This window comes from Rhagoletis zephyria, unplaced genomic scaffold, assembly GCF_001687245.7.
Source record: "Rhagoletis zephyria isolate East Lansing unplaced genomic scaffold, Rhagoletis_zephyria_1.1 Rzeph_scaffold_02781, whole genome shotgun sequence".
In the NCBI taxonomy this organism is placed as follows: domain Eukaryota; kingdom Metazoa; phylum Arthropoda; class Insecta; order Diptera; family Tephritidae; genus Rhagoletis; species Rhagoletis zephyria.
In genome coordinates this window covers 30,117-50,937 of record NW_016159865.1, presented here as the reverse complement: position 1 = coordinate 50,937, position 20,821 = coordinate 30,117, and the positions used below count along the sequence as shown (strand labels likewise).

At 34.8% G+C, this 20,821-nt stretch overlaps 1 protein-coding gene and 1 long non-coding RNA gene across 3 annotated transcripts in view; both read left to right on the top strand.

The window, feature by feature from the left end:
* LOC108367701 (protein naked cuticle-like) overlaps positions 1 to 20,821 on the top strand; it is a 68,382-nt gene that overhangs the window by 19,068 nt on the left and 28,493 nt on the right. The gene's annotated exons all lie outside the window — the stretch shown is intronic.
* LOC108367703 (uncharacterized) lies at positions 6,255 to 18,225 on the top strand. Its single transcript, XR_001848283.1, has 3 exons — positions 6,255 to 6,265; positions 13,298 to 13,301; positions 18,144 to 18,225. It is a non-coding gene; the product is annotated as an uncharacterized LOC108367703 (long non-coding RNA).

Below are 20,821 nucleotides of genomic sequence, written 5' to 3'. Positions count from 1 at the left end.
AGAAAATCGAAAATTACAGTTCACTGATAACATCAACACTAGGTTCTTTCCCTAACAATCCGGACCGGATTTGGTAATTAGAGAATAAGAGAAACATTTTCTTTCAAAAATGGAACAAAGTTCAGAAGTACGGAAACGCAAAAACCCACATTTCGTGCCCACAAGTCGAGAAACAGCTGATTCACGTTGTTCTTGTTTTTGTCACTTATACCATGTTCTGACCGACATCAGAAACATGTTTTCGTTGCTAAAACTGGTTTTCGACCTGAAACTTGTGTTTTCGTCCATATAAAATCTGTTAAACGAAAACCAGTTTTCGCTGAAACCTACTTGAAAACTCCCTTTCCACTCATTCCAATCGGTGTCTTCACTAGTTTTTTTCGATTATTTATCGAAGTGGAAGTCATATTTTATCATCTTTAATACGCCATTTCGGATTTATTGTTAATTGCCTGGCCAAAGCAAAATAAGAATGAAAGTTAAAGGTTGTAAATGAAAAGAAAATGAAGGAAAAATGTTTTGGTTGTTGGTCAGAACATGGTATTAAATGCAAACACTTGGAAATTGAATTTTGGTTTCACAAATTTGATTTTAAGTACATAGATTGAAAATACATCAACAGGCCATTTTCCTTAACTTTTCCTTAAAAGCACCAAGTAAATGCAGGCAACATGTAAACACAATACAGCTGATATGTACTTTGACACTTTATCCATTTTTACTCGGAGAAAAATTCCGGGCTGTTTCGGGCAGGAAGAAGAATACACTTACGATCGAATACGCTCGAATTTTCGCTCTCTATTACCCATTTTGTTGAGTACAGGAATGATTTCTGGGCTATTTTGGGCACACGCGGGATCTCGCATTGCGTACGTGAAAGAAACTACTTAAATATAATTAATCGATTATCGATTCACAACAACAAAGTCATCAGCAGATGTTTGCGATATTTATTTACTACTTAACAAGAATTTTAGCAAAATGTTGCTGATTTTGGTTAAATAAATCATTTATTTCAAAGAAATTTTTATTTATTATTTTTGTAAATTTCTGGAAACCGATTGAAACCTGTGATTGAAATGGTTTCGGTATCGTTCCTTTTCAGGTCAAGATAACGGTTACGGTTTCGGTTTCGGTTTTGAAAACCGAAACGGTCTTTTTAAATTGAATTTAATTTAAATTTTTCGGTAAAATTTTTTTTTAAATATCATCTAATTTTTACAACCTTACTAAGTTTTCTGTTTTTTTTTTTAAATTAATTTTTGGTTTTTATTGTTTTAAAACGAAAAAAATTATATCGTATATAGTTAAAGGATATCGTATATAGTTACCTTAACATATGTTGAAAGTCCCTATCTCACATCGTCGCTGAAATACAAAAAGTCGTAACTAACTAAAAATCTAAAATTCACGTTTTGATTGATTATTATGCATTCCATCGGATCTGATCTCAACAACTACTCCATATTAGAGGCCGGCATTCTCACTTCTTCTACACTGCTCAATTACCAAAGGGAATAAATCAGAAATTTTCCGATATGAAACGTTTGATGCAGTTCGGTTCGGAAAAGTTCTGACTTATTTCCCTTGATAGTTAACTTATTCATATGTCTTCGTAGTCCACCGTAACCTAGCGGAATTAAAAAAAAAAGTTAGCTGGGGAAACACTAGTACATTTCCTCCAGGCACTCGTCGAGCCGCTCTCATCGCCCTTATACATCGCAGCGCGAAGATGATTGATTGCAGCAATAACGTTCGTTTACGGGAGTGAGCTTTTAGACAAGGAGTCGAACTAGAAAGCATACACTTTATTTTCACGCCGCCTCACAGCAGCTGTAAAATGATATTTCTAGCGGCCTTGCGCTACTAAGGTTCCGTTCCGTTCATAGTCATAAATCGTAATACATCGTAAACGCGATTCCTCTGGTCCCATAACTGAACATTGATTTTACGTGGCGGGTATTAACTCCACCATATAATCTATTAAAAATTTACTTATTTAAAGAATTATATTTCTGCATTGCGTATTTGTTTTATAAATTTAGTAAATCTCTGTCATTTACATACTCTCTGTATGTGCCCATATTTGTTCTACACCCAAATTGTAATACAAATCATCTTTATTTTTCTATTAAATATGCCATACTTAGTAACTCAAATGTCAAAAGCAGGTACATCTATTAAATATGCCATACTTAGTAACTCAAATGTCAAAAGCAGGTACACAACTGTCAAACGAGCCAACAAATTGTAATTTGTATGCCATAAATTAGAAAACATACTTGACTGGACCTTTCACCTAGTACATACATATGCATTTATATACATACACTGTCTACTGCACACGCACGCACCCATTAATGCTACCAAAATACACAAACCACTAAATGGACAAGCCGACTTAGCCTAAACCGCTTGTCATTTCATTTGTCATGCCCCAATGCTCAGAGCTGGGAAGTTGCCTATATATACATACATACATATGTATCTACATACAGATGTATAGTGAACCAAGCCCCACCCATCAAAGCCGCTACTCCAACACAGAGCCTATTTTGGTTACTCAGAAAGTACCTTAAATGCCAAACCGATGACTTTGAATGCATTAAAGCCAATGGATTGTTGAGCTTACAAAAAAAAAAGAAAAAGAGCAGCAAATTGTAACTAAAAATGCGCTATGGTCCATTGGATACATTCTTTGTAGGCAACATCCACTAAGGATATATAGGTACTCGTGTGTTTGTTTTTCCCTCCTGTCCATTACATTTTAGTTGATTGAATTAAATTACATTTATGCAATTGTGCCTCCTCAGTAAAGCAACAGCAAAAACAGCAGCCCAACAACCGAGCAGCCGGCAAAGTACTTTCAGTCCCAAACTTGTTGAAAAATGAAGCAATTGTCAAGAATTGGATAGAGAGAAGGGTAGACGCACAGAGGTACAGACAGATGGAAAGATGGACGGATGGATGGATGACTGTATAGATAGACAGTGAGGCGGTAAAATTGTGCACGCCTATATGTATATAAGTATACGCATACGGCACACTCGTTCCACATTGCTACAAAGCTTTCAAATGTCAAACCATACAAGGTACTTGTACTGAGCTATTGCACGCATGCGTTCCTTCACCAAGTGATCACTCATGTTTGGGTTGGCCATTTCAGGGCGCTATGAAGGCAAGGAGTTTGTATGTGTCATGCGTGTGTATGTGAAGTTAGCACCACGTACGCACCATAAAGAAACAGGAAGCTGTTGCATAGCGCAAGCTTCTCCCCTTCACACACATGCCGCACTCCCAATCATCGTACTTGCATATGCTCGTATGTATGCTCAATTTGAGCCCTGCATCGCGGGCTTGAATAGCTTTTGGAATGCTGATGAAATGCGCATGAATTAAATATGATGTATTGCTTGGACTAGGTTGTTCGTTTGTTCGTAAATACTCGCAATGATAATAGTGAGCAAGAAAAAAACCTTACAAGTTTTGATGAAAAGGTAGATATATGGCAGTGTATGGTGTTCAGGGGCAAGTGTGTGTGTTGGAGTCGATGGACAATTGTGGCTATGTCTTGTTTAGCTATGTTGATATATAGGCCTTATTCCAATATTTTTAATGCGAAGAAGTTAATACGCTTCAAAAACAGTCAAATATGTAGTTACATACAAACTCAAATGTATGTATGTATATTATATAGTTTGGTAAATAAATATATATGTAAATAAATAGAGGCAATCAAGCTTATTTGCAGTTTGATAAGTAAAAAAATTTCTACCAAGAGAAATTGGCTGTGGTGCTTGGGTATACCAACGAAGGCAATGAAGTAATGATGAATGTGAAATTTCGGCATTTTTACGAAAAATAGCCATACATCAAGATACAAATTGAGGCATTTATTCAACAGTAAACATTCTTACTTTAGCATTTTTTTCCTCCTGTTAAATTATGGGTAATTGCATGTAAAACAGGAAAATGATATAATTTTTAAAATACCTTAATTATTCCTATTAGTGTTGAAATTCAACCTTTTGAATTAAAGGGAATTGAGGTGGGCTGAGCTGAGCCGAGGTGAGTTGATTGAGGTGAATTGAGGTCAAATGCCTTGAACAACATAACATAATATAATATAACATAACACAACACAACAAAAAAACCACACAACACAATACAACACAACATAATACAACACAACACAACACAACACAAAACAACACATTACAACATATCACAACACAACACGATACAAAACAACACAAAGCAATACATAACAACGCAACGCAACACAATACAATACAACACAACACAACACGAATCAATACAAAATGAAATTCTTAGTATAAAATTTGTTGACTTTAGTGGCTAGTTGGTGGCATATAATATGTTAAAAAGGGAAATTGCGCTTTAATTATTTTTAGTGGATAAATTACCATTACAAAAATACCAAACACGTTCACAATACAGACAACGACTTTTTTGATTTCTGCCCACTTAGGTGGCACTGTGGGTAGGAACAAATTGTGTAAGAAACACTCTTCGTCATAGCCGATTCGGGAAACTCGCTAGCAGTGTGACCTATTTATACACTGAAAATAAGTCGATGTAATGCTAAATTTTGCAATTAAGAAGTGCTTGGTTTACCAAACAACCCAATAGCTAGTACGCACTTCATCATAACAGTATTTTTTCTTATTCACATTATCTAAAAATTCAACTTAGAAAAATATCACCAAGCTAGTGTCAAACATTTCTTAGTTTACATACATATGTATAGTACTATTTAAGCATTAATTTTTTTCTCGCTTCGCACGTGCGCTTGCTTGCTTTCAACTCTATACAAATTTGCATAATTGATTCGCATTTTGAATGGGTTTATGAGGTTGTTGCTGCCGCTGTTATTATCGCCTCGAATGAATATATACTTTATGGCTGACTAATTAAAAATTTTCGAATAAAAGGAAATAAAAAACATAAAGTTAAAAGCCTTTTCTGTTAAACAAACAAGCAGCAAGCGTATAAGATATATATACATATGTATATATACAGGGGCGCACCCAGGAATATATTTTAGGGGGGGGGGGGGCATAAAATATTTCTGAAGATATATCACCGGAAAATACTGAAAATTTTCTTCAGATAATACGCTCTTTAAAATATATTTATGCAAGTTTTATGTACAGTATGTAATAAATAAATAAGCGTTTTAAAATTCATAAACTGCACTTTACTTACATAAGATTAACAGAACTCAAACACTTTTAACCGACTTTAAAAAAAGGGGAGGTTATCAATTCGCCGGAATACGTAACTTTGGACCACGTGAACCGATTTCAATAATAATTTTTTTGTAGAAAGATGGTACCTCAAGGTTCGGCCCGTTTAGAGATCCGATGATTGGATCATGAAAAAATTAACGGTACCCCTAAATTTGAATATAAGAATTGAAGTCGGCGGTGTTCTTTCCTTAAAAACTACTTTTTTTAATAAAAAGTTCTATAAACTCAAGATGCGCTCAACTTTCAAAAGTACCTAATAAAAAATATTAAAAAAGACTCAGTAAAAATAAATTTATTGATTCCATGAATTTTTGCTCTTTTATGTTCCTTTTTTCGATTTCTGGTTTTTGGCTTTCGATAAAAATGGTGATTTTTCACGATTTCTAAATTTTTTTAATATTTCGAATACCGAAAAAATTAACTGAACTCTCAAGAAAAATTCATATAAAACGACGGACGAGAAATGGAAAAGAAATTGTCTACCAAAATTTCTAAAATCAGTTTGCAGCTCTCAAGAAAAAATGCTCGTATATTCATTTCCTCATGAAATTGACAGCAAAAGCAAAGCGCATTTTCAAGCAACAGAAATTATAATAAATATTTCTTATAATTTCCTTGAGAGCTGGATTCTTAGCTTTAAGATACAGTTTGTATTTGAGGTTATTAGCTTTAGGGGGGGTTTGAACCCCAAAACCCACCCCTTGTGTGCGCTAATGTATATATATATATATATTATAAGCTATTCTATGAATTTCCCATTTTATTTTTCATTGAATGCTTGGTCAGTAAGCTCATGCCCAGTTATTCAAACCCGCACAGCTCATTTATTTTATTAGAAAATTTGCTCGAAATTCAATAGGGCTATAAAAATTAATTTCTCTTAACCCATTAACTGCAATTCACGCTCCATTCCGTTACCGCCACCCATTGAACTATCCAATTCAATGGTCATTTACTTGTAAAAGCCCAACGGTCTTTTAACTTTCAAAATTGTCATTCGACAACTGTCGAATAGGCATACAATTTTAATTTCAAAAATTGCTTCTTAATCACCCATTCAGCATTTGCATACACATACAAATATGTATGTATGTAAATATGTATATGAACATGGGCTCCAATATTCACTGTCATCTAAGGCCTATTCCACTCAACAACTTATTGCTGCCTGGCCTTCGTCAAGCAAAGCACTCAAGCAGTCAGTCTAATAGACAGATAGACTAACAGACATTCAGACGGTCATGCAATTACCCAAGCAGCAATGGTAAAAATGGAAAATTCCATAATTTTCTATGACTCTTTTGCATCGTTGGGCATGGACCTACAGTGCACACCCGCTCATCACCCGTCCCACATAACGAGCCATTAAAGTCGCAATGCTTGTTACTTGGCTTTTTGTGGTGTTTTTCAAGTGTTCTTTATATTTTTTACTATCCGCTTTTCAATTTCATATTTGTGTCTGCCCTTTTAATTGAATTTCCATTATCCGCGTTTCGTTGCTTTGCTTGATTGGCAGCCAACGCTTTTTAACTGCATTTCACCAAATTTAATCGTGTGTCTGACACTTCGTTGTTGGGAGGCGCACCTTAACATTTTATTAAATTTTTAATTTTTAAGGTAATTTGAAGTGTGACTTTCCTATGCGATTATGTTTACGCGTAAAGGCGATAGTTTTTGGCACGCGCCCATTAAGGCTGTAGGCAATGGTGCGTTTGCAGGTAAAGCTTTTTGAATTGAAACTTCTTTGTGCTCGGTTGGGTATAAATCCAAAGTCCGCTTAAGACTAAAACTAAGACTAAGATTAAGATTAAATATGTGATTAAGATGAATATAAAGATAAAGATTGGGATTAAGATTAAGATCGGTATAAAGAGAAAATTCAGATTAATATTAAAATTAAGGTTAAGATCAAGATTAATATAAGGTTAAGATTTAGATGTAGACAAAGATCAAGATTTAAATATATATTAAGATTTGGATTTAAATTAAGAATAAGATTCAGATTTAGATTTAAATTGAGAATACGATTAAGATTAAGAATAATGTTAAGGTTAAAATTAAGAATTAAATTGAAAACAAGATTAAGATTAAGATTGAGATAAGGGTTAAAATTAAGATGAATATGAAGACTAAAGCTAAGCTAAATTTTCACGATTTTGCCGAAAAGTTCTCATATAATATGGTCAGCTATATATAAATGTGATGACCATTCGTACTTTGACTTTATTTATTTTTCTAAAAAGTCTATATTGTTCTTTATTCCAAAACTGGTCCTTTGAAAGTACTTTTTTTGATTCGATGTCAGACATTAATGCATTTCAATTTATATTACAGCCTAGTTGTAACAAATTGTGAAGAAAGAGCAGAGAATACAAACAAGTTGGCAAGATCAAACTTGGCATTCTTATCAAAGTAGAAAAACAAATTAAAATGAAGATTGTGCGAAGCTTATTGTGTTCTACGGGTTATATAAGTACGCCGCGGTAGGGACTCACCATAGTATACGACTGCCACACTCTGTAGGAAATGTAAAGAGTCACAATTCAGACAGAAGGCTCCATTGTGATATATTAGAGTAACCTGATGTATAACACATCTACTTTCTTATGCAAAGGATCCATATATTTTCTGGCACGCAGCGAAGAAGGCTGTGAAAAGTCAAGGACTCCTTAGTCCGCTGGGAATTCGTTTACGTTGTCGTATTTAGGACGAGGCAGGAAGTGGCCGAGAATGGGCCAATGGAGAGGCGATCAATGGAAACGGATCTGAGCCATAATTCGTTTGAAAATAGTTTGCTTCACGGCTACAGATTAGTTCCCTTCCGGGCCAATGCTGTTTCAAGGTATATTTTTATGCCCTGGAACCCATACTAGATTCTTAAGGCATCGCGTGGCCCAATTTCTTAGAAGCATTCTTCCTTGAATTACTACCTTCTAAAAGGTTTTGTTGGACTGGAGATGGAGTGTTCTATTACAGGAAAAACTGCCTTATTTTTATATCTTAGCTCTATTTAGAAGACACTGCAGTAATCTGGTAGACGCACTTTTGTGCATAGAAGTAGTTATTCCGAATGGATGTTGCTGCCGAATTTGTTTTTATAGCTCAGAACCATCGCTGAAGGTTTAAATGGGACTATATATACTATTATAACTCTTCACCATTCGCTCCTAACCGGGATTCTTGTCGAAAACTTGTTATCAAAGTAGTCACGTAAAATGTTTGTTTGCCTAGCGTCATTTTCGCTAGAGTGGTGTTTATAGCAAGAATAACCGGTTGGAGGGAAAGGCCGTCATGAAAGCCACCCTTTCCATTCTGGTTTTAGACGAGTTTTTTGCCAGACAATACTGCGACTCAGACGAAAAGATTGGCCTTGCGTCAGCTGTGACTGCTAATGCACCATATTTCTATCCCTTTCTTGTTCCGGTAAAGCTAGCAGAATATGAATATACACATATGTACTGAAATCTAGTACTATATTTTTATTTCTGAAATATGGCCACCGTAGCTAGACGGTTAATAGGAAAAAGTTTCACCTTATCAAGAGATATTGACTAGAGAAAAAAAATATATTTCACTTCCTCTTTTGAAAATCGAAAACTCGATCGCTTTTTTGCTGTAACCGTGCTGTAGTTTCCCTCGTATAACATGTCGCACTTCTTTGGACGCCAATTCTTTATTAAATATTACTCGTGTGTGCCATAAATTAATAGCTGAAACTATTTTAGCACCTTAACAATTAAGATTGCTTTATTTACAGCCTTATGACCGTCTATAAATAAGTTATGTTCATTATGATGTGTTAATAAAAAACAGATATGAATTCAATCGACCACTAAAAATGATTAATTCAACCGCAGGCATACGCCAAAGTACAACCAATACTCATAAAATCTGGCATCAATCAAAATAAAAGATAATAAATATTTATGAGCTGATTTAATTTTTATTTTTTTTTTTTTTAATACACAATGCATTAATTATAGATTTCGGTGGAATAGCTTTGTGGCAGCAAATTTTATTGGCGCTTGAAAATTAGCACATTTTATTACTATTTATTAGCAGTTAAAGAAAACGAAAAATATTGCGGTGATTTTTGCGTTTGGATATACTCTTATTTGGTATTAATATGTACGAGTATGTATATGTATATTTTTATATCCATCTCCATAAAAAGGCAATTAACGCTATCTCAGTGGTACAACAAAAGATTTAAAATGTTTTGATTAAGGCGCCAAGTTAATAACACCTTTCAAATCTCATTGTGTTGTTATATCTTTTGACCTTTGATTTGCTTATCGATATTTGTATAACTCTTTTACACGTTTGTGCAATGTACCTACGACTATATACATACATACAGACATATTCACAAATGTACAGCCGTAATTTTCGTCTTTCTTGGTATTTTTATTGGAATCTATTTTTTTGTATATATTTTCATTGCTGAGTCAACTGGTTCTGCCAGCTGGTGCTTGGTCGATGTCGTCAGATTTTGGCAGCATTAGCGGCCACGTGCCGCTATTATTAATAGTGCGGTAAATGCCAATTCAAGTGTTATGTGGAATTCTTTATGGAATTTTTTAAAAGAATCTGGCATACAGAAATCAGATAAAATACGAATTTTTAATACATTTCGTCCATCATCTTTTGAACCGACTTTCAATCAGCTTAGGTGCCTAGCAGATGAGCCGCAAAGATAGGTACCAATGCAGACATTGATATACGTTTTCATTTTAAAGAGAAATCGTTAACGTTAAATAACGTGTCACTGTTGGGGTATAAGGCATAAGTTGTGTTTTCGTATTATCCAGCAAAAAGCAACCAAACTACGGAGAGTAAACCAATTAGTCTGTTCCTTTGAACTTCGGACTAAAACCTGTGGACAGTGAGCCACTTTGGTAATTCTTACCAAAATTGGTAGAAAAAAGATTTGGATTGGTAAAAAGGTAAATTTTTGTTCATTTTGGTAAAATTTGTTAGATAAAACTGCATACCGAAAAATTCAGATTAAAAAGCTCAAAATTTAGACGAAAATTTGTGTAATCTTTCTAAATGTTTTATATAGCTTGAATCCTTGATTTTTATGGGTTTGGTTTAAGTAATCGCAAACAATATTCTTATACAAACAAAAATAGCAAAAAAAAATACTTGAACAACATTGTGAATATAAAAAAAATCCAAAAACAAGAAAGGGTTTTTTGATCACTGTATTTGTCTATAGCAAAATAAAAAAAAATAATTGAACAACATTGTGAATATGAGAAAAATTACCAAGGGGTTTTTTGAGTCGCTGTATTTGTCTATAATAAATCCAGTTAAGTTTTTTTTTTCAAATTATGAAGTTTCGTTGCCTGTGTTTCATCAGCTTAGATTTTGGTTGACATACCATATCAATAGTTAAATAAAAAGTTCCTAAATAAAAACTTTTAATTTCTATGGAAATATAACAAAACTAATAGTTTTTAATAAAAAAGCTAAAAAAAGTTATTGGTAGATTTTTTCAGATTTGGTAAATTTTTTTCAAATGGCTGGTAAATATTTTTTTTTAGTCAGTGGCAACCCTGCCTGTGGAACTGTCAAACTACAATTTTACTCTCTCAAGTGAGAGTAAAAGGAGAACAGATGCAGAAGTGCACGTGAACGCAAAAAGCACTATTTCCTGTAAAAATGTCACTCGGTTTGTTCACAGCTTTCCTTGCTTTCATGATCAAAGTGGAGCCTGTGGAAAGAGCTCTTTGTAATTTTCAATTGAATTTGTGATCATCAGAGGGAGCTTTCGCTATGTGTGCGTCATAACACATGTGACCAACCGTACTTCTTTCGGAAGTACAGTTCTTATTTTTTCGCTCTTGTACTTCGTACTTCGAAGTACAGTCAAAAGCACTTCTTTGAGATATTTTTTACTTTAAAAGAGGGATTCTGTAACCACTTTTTGCCGCATGATATAAATGTTTTTCGCGTTAAAAAGGGCGATAGCGATTCGAAAATTGTCGCTAACTGGTTACAGAATCTCCCCCCAGGTCCTGTACTTATCATACCTGCGCAGCTGCAAAGGGCTCTGAAGGTGTCGTGCAATTGGTTGGATCCTATTTATGCGAACTGTGTGAGGATCGTTCATCCCGAAGGCCGGAAAAGGCTCTCATGTTTACCCTAGGCATTTTAGGCTTATCAGTCTCTTCGTTTTTGCTAGAAACGCTTTTGCTAAGAACACTAGAGAGACTGATAGACCTGTACATAAGAAACGCGACTTGCAAGGAAAGGTCGGTGAATACCGCCCTGCACACATTGGTAAAGTGGCCAGAGGAAGCCCTCACGCATGAAGATTAGGCATTAGGTGCCTTCTTCGATATCGAGGGTGCCTTCAACAATGTCACTCCGTAGGCAATAATCAAGTATATTCATAATCAGGGGGTTGAAACCAACCTAATAAGGCTTATCTACAGCTTACTTCGTGACAGAACTGTCGCGGCGGAGTGGGTGAGCGTCTGCACTTAGTGCAGAGTCAATAGGAGCACTCCATAAGGTGGTGTGCCCTTGCCCCTGCTCTGGATTGCGGTTGTAAACGACCTTCTAGAGGAACTGGAAAAGGTGGGCTGTCGGGTGATCGCCAATGTAGATGATGTGGAACTTTTGGTTAAGGGACGATTTCTATACACCCTTTTTGATATGGCTTAAGGTTACCTGAACCAGGTAACTAGGTGGGCTGGACTCGTGGCAGCCCAACATTGAGGAAAAGGTAGGAAAGGCGTCGGTTGCCTTGTAATGCTGTACAGAAGCTATCGGTAAAAGGTGTGGTCTCTTGCCCAAAATAATTCATTAGCTCTAGAAAACCAGATTTTAGCCTATATTGTTTCAAGGAGCCCTTGTCTGGTGGAACTCACTAGAGAAGGCTACACTTGTAAAACAGGAATTAGCAGAGCATTACGAACCGCACCTAGACTGGCGCTTAACATACATATGTTGAACACGGCTCCAGCGGCTAAGGGAAACCGAGTTCTTTTTTGACATAAAGACATTTCTCTGCTTCAGCAAATGTTTTTATAGAGCACTTTAAAAGACCTTCACTCTCAACGGCTAATGATGGGGGTTCTAACAGGCCATTGTGCGATTGGTATTCATGCGGTGAGACTAGGAATTTCAACTGATCCTTTTATATCAGCTGACAAGAGGAAGATGAAGTGGAATCATCTCCACACTTTCTTTTAGACTGTCATACCTTCGCGAGACTAAGATGGAAGCAGTTTGGCTCGCACTTCTGAACAAACACTGAGCTCTCAGGGATCGAAATTAACCGCATTCAAAATTTCGTAATCGGCTCGCGGCGTTAACTTAACCCAACCTAAATTGTACTTCTTTGAGCTATGAAATAGTTGGTCACATCAGTCATAGCTGAAAATAGAGAAGCTTTCTCAAGCTCTTTATAGGATTCATATGGACGCGCAAACAGTAAAAGCTTTCTCTAATTATTTTAAAGCTTTCTGTAGATTTTATGTGGGATCGCATAGAGTAAAAGCTCTCTCTGAGCATCACTGAATTATTGGTATAGACGCGCATGTGTGAAAAGCTTCCGCTAGGCGGCACTGGATTAGATACTCACGAGCAACGGCGCACTACATTTCTTTTAAACCAGAAATGAGTTTTTTTTGGGGTTCGGAGAGCACAAGAAATCAACTAATACGAAGAGGAGTGTCGCCGAAGGTAAAGATGCTAGTTACCTGTATTTGAAGAAGGGGTGCACGTACTGTGCTAAAGGATTGCATACTTAAATTCTGCAAAAAAAGATATAAAGACGGTACGTGCGGCTAGTAAAGTGCAATGCAGAGCATAAGTGGATGAAAGCATGCCTGCCGATTTAAATTTAGGTAAGCATGCTCTACCGCATGAGATTGTATCGAGCAAAGTGTGTGAAAGCTTAACGCTCGGAGCCGACAAACGTCGCTATAGACCAGGACTTCACCACACCACGAATTTTGGAAAATATCGCCGGGGTGAGGACCTATAAAGCCACTATTGTGCTGTAAAAGAAGAGTGTGTAGCTGCCTAAAGCGGCTATTTTGGAATTTAGAAGCATAACCGTGAAAAACTACTCCAAGAAATCGCTCCAGCTCCATTAAAATTGGCCCGGACTTATGCCAGTCTTTCGATACCAAGCGAGATTTCAAATAGGGTGACTTTCTATGACGTGACCTAAACCCAGGGATCTTTTTGCCCCACAAATAGACAAAAACGTTTCATACCTGAAAATACTTGATACCGCAGAAAGATGAAGACCATCTCTGCAGTGGCAAGACCAGGTTAAGTATGCCTTTGTAGATGATAACAAACTAGAGGGAAGAGACTTGCACGTTCTTCGAGCTTTTTTTTTATAGTACTAGTCACGGCCGAGGTTAAAGATTAAAGATTAGTCTTTTCAAATCCAATGTGCTCTCAATACTGTTGTATGGCAGTTCAGCCTGGAAACTCGCTACCAGGCGATTGCAAATTTTTCATAAACAGATGTCTTAGAATACGCCGAATGTGTTGTCCTAAAACAATCTCAAATGAGGAGTTTGCTCAACAAGGCTAACGTGGAGCCTATTTACATCGGCACTCGAAAGACAGAAATGAAAGTGGATAGACCACACTTTTCGCAAAAAAGATGACATTATCGCGAAAAGACCCTACGGCAGGAGCCGACCGCGCAAAACGTGGGAAGCACAGTCGATCGAGAGGCGAAGCAACTCGGGGTAAGCTGGAAGCTGTTCAAACCGATTGCCAGTAACAGAACCAGAACCATGGCGCACAGGCGTGCTATGTGCTAACATACTTTTCGCTCACACTCCAAATTTGTATGTACTATTTTTTATTTAACTTTTGACCTTAAAATACTCGTAAAAACAAATTAAATCTATTCAACTAAAATTCAATTTTCCTGCATGGAATTTCATTATAATTTGCGCTGTCATAGTAAACCAAAGGGTTAAATGCTTCAACATTATACATGCAATTGTTTAAATTGTGGTTATACCAATGCAAATTAAATATAATTTCGCTAATTAATGGAAATAAGTTAAGCTACAACCCTCATAAATAAATATCAGGTGAAAAACCGCGACATCATTGAAACCGCAGCGCGTTTTCTTTTTGTTAGCGTCAAATGTCAAAAAAAAACACCGTCAGCTGCCGCAACATTGATATCATTCACAGCGTATTTGATAAAAAAATACTATTATTTCATTTTTACAATGCTATAGCTGAAATACAACGCCAACAACAACCTTACGCGCGAGCACATGTACTTTTAATGCAAAGCTAAAAAATAAAGTTGAAAAACAAAAACAACAAGAACGTTTAACCGCTAATTAATATTGTTATTATCAATGTGCAATTTGTAGTCAATAGTGGTTGTTGTTGCAGTCGGCAAAGTTGTTTTATATGTTTGTCGGCATGATGTTGTTGTGCGCCGCCAACTCATTTTCACTTGGCGTAAATATATATATAGCGTATAATGGTTATTGCATTAATTTGTAAATTAAATTGGCGGTCGGCATTAACACAAACGCTATATTGTAAGCGTAGTATAAATGTATGTGACGTGCCGAAAAAGAGGCCGGCAAAACTACAAACAACAATAACAATACTGTGCACAGAAAGTGTAGATATATAAATGAACAACAAATAACTACACTGCCGGAACAAAGTATTGGCACAGCAAATTTTTCTCAATATATATTTTAATTTTGTTATGTACTTCCTCTATGTACAATGTGAAGGTCTAATTAAAGATATAAAAAAATACATACAGTGGTCAAAAAATTATAACCGATCCACTTTTTACCAAGTTTTAACGTATTATATTTGTTGTTATTGAACTTTTGTTGTTTTTTTTTTTTTAAATATAGTTCATTCTTTAACAAAACCCGTGGAAATCCATGTTTCCAAATTTGAGTAGTCCACTTGCAAAGGCGCTATGTAAATTTTTTTAGATTTTTGATTTTTGGTGAATAACGTACCAGTATTTAAAGTAGTGTCATGTCCACTAACAATACAGCGAAAAATCTTTCTATTTTCTGAAAAAAATAGCATCAAATGTTAACTACTATTGCAAAAATCGCTATAATACTTATGTATGTATTTATACATTTTCAAAAGTCTCCATTTTCTGATGAACTTAGAAAACTGAAAGAAAACGTGGTAGTTTCGGTGCCTAGTGGAAGGCGTCGTAAAAAAGAAGCAGACCAATCTTCATGGAAGAGCGAACGCGAAAAGCAAAAAAAAGAAAGCTATGTAAAAGTTACTGTTTCAAAACTCGCTATATTCAATTTTTATATATAAAATTTTCAAAAACTACCAAATTGCCATATTGTTTTTTAATGTTATTAGGCTCTTGTTTATCCAAATTTTCAGATAATAAAGATAAATATACAATTTGGATGCTACTTGTTGTTGTAGACGTTTTTTTTAAATTATGGCTCACTATTATAAAATCACATAACGCTGTTTGCAAGTAGACTACTCATTTGTGCAATAATAAAAAAAATTCAACAAACTTTCGTACAAATTTCGAACTTTTAAAAATTCTAAAAAATCAATCGACATTTTTAGCCATTTGAAACTTTACTTTATTCTACTTGTACTTTGTTCTACTAGAATTCTATGGGCTACAAAACTGCATACTCAGAATTTAATTAAAAAGCTCGAAATTTTAACGAAAATTTGTAGAATTTTTTTTAAATTGCATAAATTGTTAAGACAGTGTCACTCGATTGGTAAATTTGTACAGATTTGTAAATTTTTATATTGGGCTATTGGTAAAAAAGTGGGACAATATTTTTTTGCATTCAAAAGATTGGTACAATACAGCGATGTTCTATTGAAAAATTTCAATAAATCAATTTTCGTGATTGGGATAGTGAAAAATATATTGGGTGTTCAAACAATTGGGATACGATTTACACCAAATTTTAGCAAATACCCAATCGTGTGACACTGCCTTTAAACTTGTATTTATACGGATGTTGGTAAAGAACGAACTATAAAAAACTAACCGAAATTAAATAACAACAAAAATAATATTCAAAAAACTTGTCAAAATTTGGTGCGGCTATAATTTTTTCGACTACTGTACTATGTACTGTTGGCTATGATTACTCGACCGTGCAGGAATTTCAAGATTTCAACCCTGTTTTTATGAAAAATTTTATTTTTATCAGTATTTTTCTTTTAATCAAAATATGTTGAAATAAAAGAGAAACTAAAAAAAAAATTATGCCAGAAAAATAATGCACGTTCGGAGTTAGCCAAAAATCGCGTTGATTTTGGAGATTTTTTTTTGTTGAAGGTGTTGTGCATTTTTTCCATGTAAAGTATTTTCGAAAAAAAAAAATTTTATGGAAGAGACTGCGTGAAAAAAAATTCCCAAAAATCAACAGTAATTCCTAGCTACTTAAAACTTTCATTTTATTATAATAAAAATCTGCATACACAAAAAAATTCTAAAAAATCTGATTAAAAAGTTGAAAATTTTCATGAAAATTTGCTGGCTTTTCGCGAGTTTTGCACAAAGTTTAGGAGTTATATTTTTATGTTTTTTGTTGTAGAATAATGTTATACGAAATTAGCGGAAAAATATTAGAATTAAAATCGTTGCATATACATATTGTGAAAAACTTGCTGTGCCAATACTTTGCTCCGGCAGTGTACAATAATAATAACAAAAATAGCGAGATGCATACAAACAAACATATCTACATAACCGCCGCAAAACTTAAAAAGCGCCAACAAATAGTTTTATGTAGGTAATTATATTTAAGTGTGTAGTTATGTATCGGCGGTTGTTAAAAACGCGGCGATTGAGCGGGGAACACTCATTAATCGCCCGCCAGACAAGGGCACCGCTCAAAAGCAAAGGTTTGCGAAAAAAAGCAACACAAAAATATAAAATAAACTTTACATGCCCCTCGAGCTGCTTTGTGTAGAAATAATAAAACACACTCGCCGCCTCGCGTGCTTCTGATGAAAAATTACCGGCTATTTGTTGTCAGAGAACGCCGCGGACAAACAACGCCACCCAGGCACCACCAGCTACATATGTACCTACGTTTTCAACGGCGAGTTGAGAGGAGCACCAATTTAATAAAATTATAGTTTAAAAAACTTAAACCTCCCTATTATAATTGCTATTCGTACTGTCATATGTATGTAACGCATCAATATTACATAGTTCCCGAGTTAATAAATGGAAGGTAAAAACACTAAAACAACACAGCGGCTTGAATGGAATGAGTGTTTTATGTTAATTGTAGGCACTGGAAAAATTTTGATGAAACACTAAGGTAACAAAAATAGGCTTCAGAAATACATAGTAGGAAGTGGACTGCCAAAACGGCCACCCATGAATGTTTTAGTAGCCTTAAAAAAAAGACTGCTTACAAAACGACCCAACATCAAAAACAAAAAAGTTTTTTTTGTTTTCTAGTAGCGGTCGCCCATCGAAGGCAATAGTAATAGGGATGTAAAAAACATCGACATATAGAGCAATATGTCAATGAATCTAATGTTAAGTCAAAACAGCTATATTTTGGAAAGCATCGAAGATGTTTCTTTAAATTCCAATTAATAAATGTACATATATAAATAAGAAATAGTTTAATTGTTTTAAAAGTAGTGAAATTGCAAAATTGCTTAACGTCATCACCGAATTTGCCAAATGACTTCATATGGACTCGCCGACGAGCTCGTCATCGGATGAATAGCCAGCGGGTCACAAAAACAACTCGTGCACTGAGGGGGAAAACTAAGTTGATTTTACTATAAACGTCAACGTAAATATTTAATTCAACTCCGCCAATATTAAAATAAAGCATTCGTTTTGAAAAAGCATCCATGAAGTCAAGATAAAAAAAATAAAAAAATTATTTAATTTGCATGTTGCTTGCAATGGAATTCGAAACCTAACCCCCTGGAAATCAACCAGTTGTGGCAAGCGTCTTTGCGCACTCAGCTACAGCCATATATGTAAATGTTCTTTTAAATATATAGTTTGAAGCACGTGATTAATGCATTTGTACCAAGACATTCAATCCCGGACCATTTTGTAAATCCCGGGATTTCGGGATCTTAAATTGGTAAGCCCGGGATGACGGGATATTTTGGGATATTATTAATAATACTAATAGATTGGCGCTTACACATATGTTAGTGTTTGGCCGAGCTTCTCCTCCGGTTTGTGGCGTGCGCCTTGATGTTATCACACAAATCGGAGGGACCTACAGTTTTACGCCGACTCCGAACGGCGATTGTCTTTTTATGAGAAGCTGTTTTTCATGGCAGAAATACACTCGGAGGTTTGCCATTGCCTGCCGAGGGACGACCGCTGTTAAGAAAAAACCTTTTTTCTATATTTTTGCGATGTTGCTTTGACCAGGGTTTGAACCCAGGCATTGNATTTCGGAGTGGAAGCGCGCACTGCTTACCACTACACCACAGCGGCTGTTTGGGATAGTTTTGTAGTCTTGCTTTAGTGCGATTACTATAAATAAAAACAAATTTTTGTTTTTATGAAAAGAAATAAAAAGTCTCTATTTTATATCAGTTTAAAAAGATAATTACAAACTGAATAAACTGAAAACCAGGGTTCGAAAATAATAGTTATTTTCAAAATTTCAAATCAAAAAGCCAGTCGGAAAGAATTGGTATTTTTAACATTTGTATATAGCAATGTGATGCTTGTTAGCCAAGGAATGTTAATCCTGTATGGTTTAATTTTTTTTTTACCTTTTCAAAAAAGTCAGTAATTATATATATTAATTTTTTTTAATCTTCCAGAAATCCATAACCTCCGTATCAACATCAATGGGCTTCTCCTTATAGGTGCCTATTTCCATTAATGCTTTTCGGACGTAATCTTCAGAAAAAATAAAAGTCAATTTTGGCTTTTATATTTGACTGATAAAGTGAAAGTAAAATTTTAACTTTTATTTTTGACCGAAAAAAATAAAAGTCGTATTTTAACTCTTATAATTGACCGAAAAAATAAAAGTCATATCTTAACTTATATTTTTGACCGAAAAGATTAAAGCCAATTTGTAACTTTTATTTTTGACTGGAAACATATCGGTGAAAAAAAAAACGATTATTTTTTTACTTTTTGGAAAAATATCATAAACGTTACGGTCCCTGCTAAAAACTATGGAATTGAAATTCATTCATATTGCAGCCGCAGTCATTTTTACATAGAGTAAAAAATAAGAGATCATACATAAACATATAAGTATAGTAAGATTAGTATGCCACAACATATACATAAAAAAAAATTATGTCATGTCTCCGATTCGCTTCAAATTTTTGAATGGGTTCTATACATGAAATAAGCTAACACATATTCCATGATTTTTTTTTTTCTCTTCGGAGATGTCAAAGCTCGAATTTTTTCGTGACACTGAACATTCATGTACTTCTTCAAACCATTATATCTCGGGCCCTACTCATTTTAGAAACCATCTTAACGTTGTTTTGAAGATTAAGAACCGGGCTTTCTATATGATATATAACTAAAGTTAACTTAGTTATTAATAGTTGAACTTTTTTACGTTGATTTGCATAATGAAGACTAGTAAATTTGGGATTTAAAATTACACCATCGTAATCCTCGTTTAATTCTCTATAAACACCATGTTCCAAAAAATGGAAGTTTTTCAAGAACTACTTTTGAAATATTTTTTTTTTAAGACGTGGTGATTTATTTTGTGAGAGTCAATAATGAAGTCCGAAGAAAAAAGGAAAAATGTGAAGCCAATCGAAATTGTGGCACCAAATTTGGTGTCCGATATGAAAAAAATGCCTCATATATATGTTATTTATATTATAAGATAGAATAATAGTGGTGTTAGAGTTAGAGTTAGAGAGTATTTGTAGGGTTGCATTTTATAATTCTGTTATGCAATTACAGTGTCTGAATTTCGTTCTATTTTAATTTGGTGATAAATTAAATTATATTCCATGATCCCGAGCGCTTGATCCCGGAATTTCGGGACTCAAGAAGGCAGCGGGACTCCCGGAGTTCGGGATCCCGAATCCCGGTACTAGATGCCTTAATTTGTATAGATAAACATGGCCTTACTCATAATCGCACTTTAGAACCAATTTTCTTATTATTTAATTTTTCATTGAATACTTTTTTATTTCGCACGTTAATCGCTACTGGAATTAAATCCAGTCGTTTATTTTATGTTTTTGTTTACTCACCCACTTGACGAAGTGCAAACAAGCGTGATAAGACCCAACAAAAGGTGTGCAGATTTTGCGGCAACGATAAGATTCGCTAAATTGTTCCCTCTTTTGCGGCTTTCGTTTAAATTAGCAGCAATGCAACACGAAACGAATTCCTACCTTAGATGTACTCATATGAACGCGTGTATGTGTGTCGTCTGTTATTCTTGTTATTCAAATTTTGAAAAAGTAGTAACATTTTTTTCATGTCATAAATTAGTTTTGCGATCATAAATTAACAAAGTGGTTTAACAACAAGCGTGCGTAATCATCAATGTAGGTTTGAATGTACGCAGGTA